Below are 13,933 nucleotides of genomic sequence, written 5' to 3' on the forward strand. Positions count from 1 at the left end.
AATCCAAACATTTATTAATTTTTTATAAAATGTTTGAATTCATAATCTTTTTTTTTTAAATTTAGTAAGGTGTTTTTTAAGCCTCATTTCATTAAGATTTACAAGATATCTAATAATAAATGTGGACTAGGTATATGTTATTTTTTTCAATAAAGTAAAAAAAAAATCAATTTGATCTCTTGGGCGGCCAAAATCAATATTTGTTTACAAATTTTGTTGGATTTTGTTCATTTTTTATTCTTTTGCCGTTAAATTTTTTTATCCTTTTAATTTTCTATACATTTCATTTTATTTTACGTAAATATTGAGCAAAACAAACATATTTTTTCATCAAAATTTAAATTATTATTCAATTTGGAAACCAAAAAAATAGTTTTTACAACAAGAATTAGTGTATTTACAAGTTGATTGTAGCAATTTAATGTTTGTTAGTGGAACAACTAAAGTTAGGCAATTTACAATAAAAATTAGTATATTTACAAGTTGATTATAGAAATTTCATGTCTGGTCGTGTAACAAGTGAAGTTAAGAAATTTATAACAACAATGAGTATATTTGCAGGTTTGGGATTTATGTAACAAGTGAAGTTACATGCTATGAATTTTAATGTATTGTCTAGTATACATATTAATAACATAATAATTATTATGTGAAGGCTTATGAAAATGGAACGGGGAGGAGACGAAACATGTGACACTGTTTTATACACTATGCTTTTCAAGTAAATTCAACAATTGGAGTTCAATTATATGTTTATGAGGTTATGCATTATTTTGAGTTTTTAACATTCCATATGGGTAACCACACTAATTATTATTATGTCATAGAAGCAACTCACTTTATTGAGGTTAAAGTTATTGTGGTGGTTTGGCACTCACAAAAGTAATTTAAAGTCAGATGATGTTGCAAAGCTACTTGAACAGATTAAAACAAATTAAAAAAGAAAGCGCTGACTTATAAATTCATATATTTTCAATTGAAAATGTGGTTTAAATTAGTTTACAATGTGTACAATTTTGTATTTAGATATTTTGGTATGGAATACTTTATTATTTATTTTGGTCACATGGAGTAGTTTGTATATAAGAAATTTTTGACATGTCAATTTTATAGAATCATTAGTTGTGATTGTGAAAATTAGGAACTTGTGAAGTAACCATTCAAAGATATCAATAAATGCACACTGACAATTAGATTAAGTAAATTTACAACAAAAATATGATGATTCACAACAAAGATAAGTGACTTTAGAACTAAACTAATACATTCACAACTAAACAAAACACATTCATAATCGAATTATATAAACTTACAACAAACATTAGATGATTTACAATAAAGATAAGTCAATTTACAGCTAAACATAAGTATCAACAACTAAACTAATCGAATTCAAAACTCACTACAACAAATGGAAATAAGTGAGGGAGTTGATAAGGAAGATTAAGAGATTCACAAGAGGGATACAAAAATTTACAATCATTGGCTAGTGAGGGAAATGATAAATTTTTTTTTTTAGTTGTTAGACCAATAAACATTAAATTACTGTAATGAACTTGTAAATGCACTAATTATTGTTGTAAAAAATATTTTTTTTCTGTTTCCATAATGAATAATAATTTAAAATTTGATGAAAAAATATGTTTGTTTTGTTCAATATTTACGTAAAATAAAATGAAATGTATGGAAAATTAAAAGGATAAAAAAATTTGACTGCAAAAGAATAGAACATGAACAAAATCCAATAAAATATCTACAAAAAAAAATTGATTTTCGTCACCCAAGAGATCAAATTAATTTTCCTTTTTACTCTGTTAAAAAAAACTAACAAATACCCAAAGCATATGTATTATTAGATATCTGTTAAATCTTAAATGAAATGATGTTTAAAAAACACCTTACTAAAATGTATAAAAAAGATTATGAATTCAAACATTTTGTTAAAAAATAATAATAAATGTTTGGACTATGAAAAAAAAAAAGAGAATGTGAATGTAAATGAGAATAAAATTGTGAATGAGTTCTACTATGATGAAATAATTATATTCCACATATCATGTAATATATATATATATATATGTATTAGTAAGTGATTATTGAGTTTAAAATATTTTAAAATACTTTTAATATGTTGATTGTTTTGCTTCTAAAATTTTAAAATAATAAATCAGTATGAAAAATATAATAACACTTTCTCACGTCATTTTATCAGGAACAACGCTATTTCATCGAGGTCACGAAAAAGTTGAGATTCAATGGAGCTTTGCTGGATCTAATAAAACGTCCCTTCTTTCTCTTTCTTTACAGGCATTTTGGTCTTTTAGCTTCACAATTTAATTTCAGTTTACCCTTATAGGAGTGCAGTGATATTTCAGACTTTTATGGGGACATTTTGAAATTAAATCTGCAGAGGGTTAAATGAAATTCTCCCTGCTTAAAATTGCTGGAGTTGCATGCAAAACGATACTTAGAAGTCCAAGTATGGTCTGAGTCTTTCCAGTCCCTGGGGGCCCCTACAAGAATTTTGTTAGAACCAATTCCAGCATTTACAGGGGCCAACAACCACTTGAAAGCCTACGCGCCCAGGCTGAAATTTTTTAAAAATTTATTTTATTAATGTATATTAAAATATATCAAAAGTTTGTATTTATGTAGGTTTTACTAGGTTCAAAACTTGAAACGTGAGATCTTTTTAAAGACTTACAGTATATGCAGGTCTTTAAAAAGGTTTCAGGTCTGTCAAGCTTTTGAAAGCTCAAACCTGAACCTATTAAAAAAAAAAAAATGTATGCAAACTCAAACGTAGGCTTAGGATTTAAACTCTCGTTTAAAGCTCAACCTAACCTACATACATTTGTATGTAAAAAATCAATACACTAGTTCATCATTATATGATTAATCTGTCCAGTTTAAAATAAATAAGATTCTTGGTTTAAAAAAATGAAATTCACTAAAATCTATCGAAAACAATATAGTTCAGTTATATATATAAATATAAAAAAGGTCCAAATCTATTAAATTGTTTGCTGCTAAAATCATTCTTTTCTTTTATGCCTAAAAAATAATTATTACCCTCTTTAATCCTATATAAAATTGTTTTCAAAAAAGATACTAATAATAGTACCAGAAAATATATTAATAGCAAAACAAGTTCTAAATAATGAAGTCCTAAGGAAGAAAAATAATTACAAAACAAGTTCTAAAAGTTGTCATTTTTCATTTTAAAACTTATCTTTACAGACTGTTTAGATTATTATTATGACTTTTTAGTAATTTTTTTAAGACTTGATTATAATTCTCCCTAAATAGTAATAGAACTCCATGTTACCTCTTCGTAGAGTTCTCATGAAGATCAATTCTGCTAGTGACTATAAACACACTCTAAAATTAAGAGATCAATTTAAGTTATTAAATATAGTTAAATTATCAAAATTAGTGTTATAATAATTGAATTCATCAATATTAGTAATAAATGATATGGTCTCCGTACATTATAGTAATATTTGTTTTTCCACGGGACAAGTAGGTAGACACGGTTAAATTAGGTTGTAAATTGAAACAAACCAACTTTACCTATTTGAGCTGCCAAAAATCACTGAAGAAGAGTCAGGTCCATTTGTTTGTTTGTATTCATTACAACCAATTTTCCCATCCAATCTTGACATGTGGTCAATTTTTGCTCACTTTATCATTTACTTAAATATTATAAGCAATAATTATATTTGTCATAAAATTTAGAAGTTAAGATTTGATTCTAACGCATATATGCAAATGGAATTAAAGTTTTATTCGAAAACATTACACCTAAGGTTATAATATCAATGGATCAGGTTTAGTAGAAAAGAATCAGTTTCTCGTGACATAAGAAATCAAATATTTGCTAGAAGAGATATTCACGTAAATGTCTTAAACTCTCCGAGACAATTTTTCCATCTCACAAACACACACCCCCCAAAAAAGCTAGACCAGGATTCTTCTATACAATGTCCTGGGCTGCACCATAATGACAGGTGCCTTAAGAAGACTTGACCTGTGAACTTTTTCAAGCTCAGATATGGCCAGGAGTTACATAGAACAAGTCAATAATCTATTTTGAGCAAATCTGTAAGTACATTGACTGTCAGTTTCTTTTCTTTTCTGCCAATACCTTCCACACTGGGTAAAACAACACATAAATATCTTATGTGTTGGATTTAATGTGATTGGTGACTTTTATGTCTTTTTGTAGAAGACTCAACTTTCAAGGTCTTTCAAGGACAAGACATGTCTTGTTTTATTCGTAGCACATGCATGGAAAATCAGGCACTGAGATTTTATCATCATTCTCTTATCCTTTCATTTTTGATGATTTAGATATTTATGGCCATTGTTGGTTTATTATATTAGATGATTAGATTGTTGCAGTTTTATCCAAGCTTTAAAAAAAAAAGAAAGAAAGAAAAAACTAACTTTGGCTCTATTAAACATTAACTAGCATTTGTTGACAAGACCCAGGTAAAAAAAAAAAAAAGCACTTTAGTTACTATCCCGGTATAAACTTGGATACAGGGCATGATATAAGATAGGAACATAGAAAGACAATCAAATACAGTGCAATTAAAAATGAGACTGAGTCCTGTACACGCTTTTGACATATCCGTACTGGAGATGTGTACATTTTTTCACGTCTTTGGTAAACACTGGATGGAAATATCTTAGAATGCCGTCTATAACTTTTCCTATATAGTGTATTGGGATGACAGGTAGATAACAAGATATTTATGATTGAACAAGGGGAGGTTATGAGAGTGAAGCTTACAGTTCCACCATAACTAGATGATGGGTGAAAGAGTATTAGTGTTGCTGGTTCTTGTTTTCACCCCTTTTCTGGTTGCAGAAACAGGAACAGCTCATGAGGATTGTAAGTTTGGTTCTCAAATAATGTATTATATGATATCCTTGATTTCTGAATAACTTCTATGCTACACATGTTTCTGCATATAGAGTCTATCATCCCAAGAATGAAATCTTGAGCATCATCTAACATATGCAAAACTTTTATATCTCCAAGATTTAGCAGGTGGTCTTGGCTTCAAACTTCTAAATTTTAATTTTATTGCACTCAAAAGAGTGAAACTTGAAGCTTTTCATGATTTGACCTTCTGTTCTGCATATTTTCTGTGCAGTCGAAAGTTGGATATTAACATGTATATTCTAAACTCATGATTTGTCATGTACTTAAAAGAATGAAACCTTTGTTTATTCCACCTTCTCCTCTGCATATTTTCATTGCAATCAAAATCTGGATACTTCTTATGCATATTCTGAAGTGTGTTTGGAATATCATGCAGTTGTAGCTCTGAAGTCTCTTATGGATACGTTGAAGGACACTCCCGCTAGTTGGTCGAGTCCAGATCCTTGTGATGGTAGTTGGGAAGGAATCAAGTGCACCAACTCTCGTGTTACTTCGATGTAGTTTTTCTTGCGGATTTTTATGTGAAGTTGCCTGCTTTGTCGTATGCCTTCTGTTGTGAGATTAACTTGCTTCATAATATTTCAGAAAATTATCAGGCACAGATTTGACAGGCCAGCTATCAGGAGATATTGGTTCACTATCTGAATTAGAAACATTGTAGGTGATTTGCTTTTGGTATTTTTCTTATTATGCTCGTCCAATCCATAATGTAAAACCTGATTGTGAAGTTGATCTTAGTTCTAAATATAAGGGTTATTTCTCATGTTTATGAGTTTGTCCAAATTACTTCTATTGACACTCCCTCAACCATAATCAAGTAGAAGAGAATGGGAGGATATTAAGGAAGATTATTAGGATGTTTTAAGAAAAACATGTCATATTTATTATAATTAACTAACTTATATAACTTTCTTATTTTGATCAAATTAGTTAAATAAGTTTTACTTTAAAAATCAGAGGAGTGTTTGATATGCATCTATCTCTTTGTATTAGACATGACATGACACTTCATATTGCATTTCTTATGACCAAAAAATCTTCCAAGTTTGTGGCACATCCTGTAGTGTCAACTTTCTGTCACTGGGGTTGTGCATCGGATTTCAAAGCAGTGAAGAAAATTTGGGTAAAGATCTTAAGTGCTAGCTATGATGTTCTTGTGTGAAACATAATACACGGGGAACGTTTTTATTTGGAAGGAATCAAGCGTACAACGTGAGCTGTGAAAAATATCCGCACGTCTTGAAGGAATTGTGAGCTACTATCTTCAAATATGACTAAAGATTGAATCGAGTTCTATATGCTCTTAAAATTAATATGATTTCTGTAGGGAACTGTTTTTTGTAAAACGTTGTCACAAATTCTTCCTGATTTTTGTCCTTTGATAGGGATCTCTCTTATAACAAGGGTTTGACTGGTTCACTTCCACCAGAAATTGCAAACTTGCAGAAACTGTCCAACTTGTAAGAGTGTATTGATTATTATCAAGAATATAACCCCAATCTCAAATAGCTCACATCAAATGATTCTCAACAAATAAAGATGCTTTCTTATTTTCAGGTTTCTTGTTGACTGTAGTTTCACTGGTCCCATTCCAGATAATATAGGATCCCTGCAGCAACTTGTCTTCTTGTAAGAACTATGAAAAAAAGCTTTCCATTTAGACCAAGAAAATATGATTTGAGTATCTGTTCATATTCTTTTGCTGCAGTCTATGCATTTTGTTGGTGTGCTAGTTTCTGGGGTGACACTCTGAATCAGCCATTTTTTATTTCAGATCTTTGAATAAAACAGATTTTCCGGGAAAATTCCTCCTTCAATTGGTAATCTGACGCAACTTACTTGGCTAGATTTAACTGAGAATGAGCTTGAAGGACTCATCCCAGTATCAAGTGGCAGCATGCCTGGTCTTGATAAGCTACTCAATACAAAGCACTTGTACTTCAACTCTCTTCTGCAATAGTTACCATTTCTCCTCCAACTATGGATAGCTTTCATTAATTGATCCCTATTTCATACATTTCCATTTTCTACAGTCATCTTGGAAAGAACAAGCTTTCAGGAGAGATCCCCCCTCAGCTTTTTACCTCAGAAATGACTCTGAAACATGTGTAAGTACCACTCAACATTTGTCATATAGAAAAGTATGCAATATTTCCTACTCATATGGAAACTAAGCAAGGCACAGAATGCATCCCAAACATATAACTTTATTTTGTCTGCTTCAGTAGCTCTCTTTGTAACTAGGAACAAGCAAAGGGAAAAAAGAGAGGGAGATAACCGATAATGGATATTTTTATGACGCTATGCCAGCATAGAAACTGGGGATCAATGGTATAGAGGAAAGAGTCAATGATACAGAAGTAAACAACACAATCAACCAGAAAATGATAGAATCATGGATTTATATTCGTAGGGACATCTTCTGTCTTAAACTCTAGTGCTCATCTATATTAGACTATTTGACTGTGCCTTTCTACCTCAACATCTTTTGGCACAGGCTTTTGGACAGCAATAAACTTACAGGGAACATTCCTTTAACACTTGGACTTGTTCAGAGTTTGGAGGTGGTGTAAGTGTCTTTGTTACATATTTCAAACAGGTTAGAATTCAACTAGATTCTTTCAGGCTCAAGAATCCTTCTATGGCTACAGGCGCTTTGACAATAATTCCTTAATCGGAAACTTGCCTCAGAACATCAACAATCTTACGAATCTTCAGGAGATGTAAGCAGAAATGAACTAATTACCAGACAAGCTTTATTGTTCTATTAAATGACCATCGTTAATTCTTATGGAAACTGACTTTTGATCTAAGTTCAGGTTTTTTTGTTTTTGGTTTGCAGGTACTTTTCCAACAATAAGCTGTCTGGTCCTATGCCAAGCCTGAGTAGAATGAATTTCCTCGCATACCTGTAATTATTTGGCAATGCGTAAATTTTATGAAAATCATGTTACTATTATCAAATAAAATTTGCGAAGAAAATAATATTACTCCCATGATAATGGCTGACTTTGTTTTGAAGTGATATGAGCAACAACAGCTTCGATCGTTCAGATTTTCCACCATGGCTTCCAACTCTATGGAATTTAACAACATTGTATGTCTTTATTTTTTTCACTTCAACCTGATGCGCCCCCCGACCCCCACCCCCCAAAAAAAAAAAGGAAATTTGCACTTAAATGCAGTTTTTTCCCCATTGCAGAAAGATGGAGAACACTAAACTTACAGGGGAGATTCCTGCATCTTTCTTCACTCTTGCCCATTTACAGAATGTGTGAGTAATAGAGGAATTAATTTGGTGCCATGAAGTTTGGAACCTCGACAGTCACAAATTGATTGCAGAAAAGGAGTGGGAATCCTATTCATAGTCTCACTCATTTTGTCACTCTCTCTCGGAATGCTTAACTATATAACTGTAGAAGATCCAATTTAGTAGGGTGTTTTAAGTAGTTTGAGGTTTTCATATAATGACTGATTACATTCAAACAGGAAAGAAAGAAGAAATTTCACATATTAATGTCCGCTAATATGTTCTGATATGTGACTACAGGGTGCTAAATGGTAATAATCTCAATGGCTCGTTGAACATTGGCACCACCTACAGCAAGCAGCTGCGACGAATTGAGTTGCAGGGTAACGAAATCGTGAATTGTGATCCGCAAGATCCGCCCTCCAACATCAAGATAACGTAAGATATAAATCTTAATGATTATGGGCTCTTTTATCATCTAGCTGTATACAGAGAAGGCAGTTTCTTCGCTTCAAAAGAGTCTTATTCCTCCGTCCATGGCATAGTTTACATTTTCATCTTTTTCTATTCAGACTGGTGAGCAATCCTATTTGCTATGAAGGGAGAGAAACACGAAGTTTCTGTTCTGATGCGCCAGCCAATATGACATATGCAGCACCACCAAGTTCCTGCCCTCCAGTTACCTGTAGATCAGACCAGAATCTCAGTCCAAACTGCAAATGTGCATATCCATTTGAGGGAATTTTAAGTTTCAGAACTCCTTCCTTCCCAGACTGGCAAAACTCTTTGCCCATTCAGAAATTTCTAATGCGAGATGTTAAAGCTAATAATCTACCTGTGGATTCAGTATCTGTGACAAATCTGACCCAGAATCAATTTAAAGATGTTGAATTGACCTTACAAGTGTTCCCTTCAAGGGAAGATCATTTCAACAGAACTGAGACTTCTAGTATAACTTCTCTTCTAAGCAATCTGACCACTTATCCATTCTATTTCTATCCATATCCTTATGGACACTATGGTAATTACTTCGGTTAGCCTGTTTTACACTTTGTATAAGAAATTCCTTGTAGTTAGTTATTGTTTCATGTTAAATTTTTTCTTTCTTTCTTTTCATTTAGAGGAACCTGTGGAATCAAGTAAATCGTCAAATGTTGCTTTGATAACTGGAGCAATTGTTGGTTGTTCTGTTGTGCTGGTCTTACTACTTTTTGCTGGCGTTTATGCTTTCTACCAAAAGAAAAGGGCAGAAAAAGCAATTTCTCAAAGCAATCCTTTTGGTAAGATATCATTTACAAGAGGCAAATTACACAAATTCTCTCCTAGTTTAGTTTAAAAATAACATATTTCCTCTAAATTTTGTTGAAATTTGATAGAGCTCCTATCTATTCTAAAAACCCATCTGCATCTCCTAAAACAGAGTAAACTACAAGACTTCCCTTGAGTTCTGTTGAAATAGTGAGGATGCCTACGTTTTTTATTTTAGAGGAAGTCTCCACACACACACACACACACATATATATATTTGTTTTTCAGAAGATGAAGGATGACTTTATTTAATTTAGTCAATCTAACAAACTACGAAGACTTCCCTTGAGTTCTGTTTTTTGTTTCAAGGGAGATATTTAACTTAGCCCCAGAATTTCTAGACAATCTAATAAAATTGAGTTGGGAAATTTTTTGTTCTATGATATGCAGGAAAATGGGTTTCTAATGACAACAAAGTCACGACCCCTAATTTGAGAGGAGTAAGGCAATTCTCTTTTGCAGAGGTCAAGAAATACACCAGAAATTTTTCTCAAGCCAATGATATCGGAGCTGGGGGTTATGGAAAGGTCATTTATCATCTTTATCTTCAATTCCCAGTGGTTCAATAAATGGCTAATAGCTGGCTAAAAAGGGATCAAAATACAAATAACACTCCTTAACATAGGAGGTTATACAATCTATCCCTTCAACTTTAAACAATGACTATCACTAATACTGTTATGGTAGTCCACAAGGAAAATGTTTTTTTGGTCAAATTAATATTTAAGATTACACATTTTGTAAGTATTTGTTGACAGGTTTATAGAGGGACACTTCCCAATGGGCAACTAGTAGCCATAAAAAGAGCTCAAAGAGAATCTAAGCAGGGAGGGCTTGAGTTTAAAGCTGAGATTGAACTTCTGTCAAGGGCCCACCATAACAATCTTGTAAGCCTTGTGGGGTTCTGCTTTGAGAGAGAAGAACAAATGCTGGTTTATGAGTATGTCCCAAATGGAACTTTACACGGTGCTATCTCAGGTATTTCTATCCACTTTTCACCATCTACAGAACAGATTAGTTCAAGTGCCATCTGAAAATGTATATGGATATTTTTTGGCTTCTACATCCAGCTTTTGGGCACAATGCAGTTTCCTAAAAGCTGGTAATACGAGCTTTTGGATAACTAACATACCAAAAAGAAAAATGAAAATGTTTGCAAAGTGGGACATAATAGACTCAGCATATTTTTCTTCTACAAATAACACAGATGTGATCTGTGACTGTATCCAGGGAAATCAGCACTTAGATTGGACTGGCCTAGGAGGCTAAAGGTAATCCTTGGCGCTGCTAAAGGTTTAGCTTATCTACATGACCATGCGAATCCCCGTATCATACATAGGGACATCAAGTCAACTAACATCTTGCTGGATGATCACTTAAATGCCAAAGTAGCTGATTTTGGCCTTTCCAAGACTATGGTTGATTGTGGCAAAGATCATATCACCACTCAAGTTAAAGGAACAATGGTAGGTTTGGTACCTTCTAAACCCTTTTACACTACACAGACTAACAGAACTAGTTATGACTTATGAGAAGATTTCATATAATTGTACAGATTGATTGAGGATTGAATGCTTCATTGTACCCTTAAATCATAACTAATAGTCCCAATATTGTAATTCTATTTTGGTTATGGAATCTAATATCTAGAAAACTCTCAGATTCTGTGAAGAATGTCAAACTAATTTGATGAGCATGGATCTATTTATTTCTGATATAGGGCTATTTAGATCCAGAGTATTACACAAGTCAGCATTTGACTGAAAAGAGCGATGTTTACAGCTTTGGAGTTCTAATGTTGGAGATGATAACTGCGAGAAAACCTATAGAAAAAGGGAAATACGTTGTGAAAGTGGTTAGGAATTTAATTGATAGAACAAAGGAGTTATATGGTCTTGAAGAAATTATTGACCCAGTCATTGGTTCAGAATCAACATTGAAGGGTTTAGAGAACTTTGTGGATCTCTCACTGAAGTGTCTTCAAGAGACAGGTGCTGATAGGCCTTCAATGAATGATGTGGTCAAAGAAATTGAAAGCATTTTGAAGATAGCTGGTTTGAACGACACTTCTGGATCAATGACATCTAATTCAGCTAGTTATGATGAGATAACAAGAGGGACTTCTCTGGATCTTTACAGTAATGACTCCTTTGATTCAGGTGCAGTACCCCTGCAACTAAAACTCGAGCCTAAGCAAGTCCACCGTACAATTTAGAATTGTGAAGCCAGGAACTTGTTTTATCAACCTTTCTTTGTATTTAGGCCATAGGTTAAACACGGGGGCGTCTTTATTGATCTATCTTTCTTTTTAGTCTTCGGACTGTATGGCTGATATTTGTTTGTGGATACTATAAATGTTTGTTTTTCAATTTGCTAGCTATATGAACACAATTTGAACTTATGGATGAACGGAGTGAGGTTCGAAACTAGGAAAATAAGATATTCAATGTTGAGAGGTTGTAATGCTGTTTTGGTATTGATGTTCTTAAGCAACTTTATTTGACATGGCTGCTTATATTTTTATCAAGAAAGAAGCCTTTGCATGGCATGAGAAGTGTCCTTCAGAGACCTAAAGGAATTCAAATACATAGAACGGCAAGACCAGAATTCTTAATTAGTTAACACGAGTTATGTTGTAGATTGCACCGCAACCATGAATTACTTCACATGACCTCCCAAGATTTCACCTGAAGATTTTAGAGATACACGTAATCCAGAGAGGTATATGCTAGTGTATCACTAATGACTATAGCATTGTTTTTATCATTTTTTTTTTAATAAAAAGATCTATTATACTCCTCTAGTCCTTAATATAAAACCTATTTAACTAATTTGATTAGATTAAGGAAGTTAGATATATTAGTTAATTGTAAAAAATATGACATGTTTTTTTCTAAAATACCATAATCATCTTTCCTAATATTCTCTCTCTCTCTTCTACTTGATTACGGTTGAAGAAGTATCCATAGAGGAAATTTAGAAAAAATTGATAAATATGAGAAATAGGTCTTATATTTAGGATCAAAATCAACTCAACAATTAAGTCTTATATTAAGGACTGAAGAGTAGAATAAAGAGACGTATATAAAGATAACCATACATACAATAATACTACCTCTGATCCTAATTATAAGAGCTAATTGACTAATTTGAGGAGATTAAAGAAAGAAGTTAAGTTAGTTATTTGTAATAAATATGTGTTGTTTTTTCTAAAATATCCTTGCTAATTAAGTGTATTAGCTACAACTACTATTGTTAAGAGGACTATCTTAAAAAAAAGTATAAATATGAGAGACAGAGTGCATTGGTGTCTTATATTTAGGACCAAAATAAAAGTCAAACAATGTCTTATATTAAGGACTGGAGGTAGTAATACACACCAGACACAAATTTAACAGAAAGTTTACTAGGTAAGATATAACACCCAAATGCTACTTCCCGTTTTTAATATAAGACCCAGTTGATTAATTTGGAGTGATTTAAAAAGTTAATAAATTACTTAATTATAACATACTACCTCCGGTTCTTAATATAAGACTTTGTTTGACTTTTATTTTGATCCTGACCATAAGACCCCAATCACTTTATCTCTCATATTTAAATATTTTTTTCAAAATAATCCTTCTAATGATAGTAGTTCTAGCCAATACACTTGATTAGCAAGGGTATTTTAGGAAAGACAACACCTATTTATTACAAATAACTAACTTAACTTATTTTCTTAATCTCTTCAAATTAGTCAATTAACTCTTATAATTAGAACCTGAGGTAGTATATTGTATGATCTTTCTAAAAGATTTATAAATATCATTAGATTATATATCAATTTATAAGTGAAACAAATTAGTATTTATAAAAACAATAAATATAAATACTTTAAAGTAATTTAATAACTTCTTTAATCTCACCAAATTAGTTAATTGAATATTGTATTAAAGATCGGAGCTAGTACAACTATAACAGCTAATGACCAAACTAAAGTGTCAAACAAACTAAAGGATGAAAGCGTACTACAGCTAACTTCCAGTAGATCATATTTAAACACATTTTTCATGTGGTTTTTGACATAGCTATTTGAAATACAGCTCAGATTCAGACGCTAATTGTATAATACATAAAGCACATTGTACTGTTTATCGCCGGCGCATAGTGCAATTTGCTATATAAATGTTATTAACTTTGATTTTAAATATAAAAGATAGATAACTAATTTATAAAAATTAAAAAAATTAGTTATGTTAATTATTTATAAAAAAAATATTTTGATTTTCCTAGAGAGTACTTTTTTAGTTATTTACATTAGAAATTACCTTTTGACAAATATCCTTTAATATAGGTACTGATTCATATAATTCGAATTGTAGGTCATATGTAACACGTATTGATATGAAGTTACATTTATATATATTTAGTTTACTGTG

The 13,933-nt window shown here is 31.9% G+C and overlaps 1 pseudogene; it reads left to right on the plus strand.

Moving 5' to 3' along the window:
• Positions 1-4,697: 4,697 nt before the first annotated feature.
• LOC114748534 (probable leucine-rich repeat receptor-like protein kinase At5g49770) lies at positions 4,698-12,015 on the plus strand (annotated as a pseudogene).
• The last annotated feature ends 1,918 nt before the right edge of the window (positions 12,016-13,933 follow it).

This window comes from Neltuma alba, unplaced genomic scaffold (assembly GCF_004799145.2).
Source record: "Neltuma alba isolate B1F8T4 unplaced genomic scaffold, ASM479914v2 tig00005725_pilon, whole genome shotgun sequence".
Taxonomy (NCBI): Eukaryota; Viridiplantae; Streptophyta; class Magnoliopsida; order Fabales; family Fabaceae; genus Neltuma; species Neltuma alba.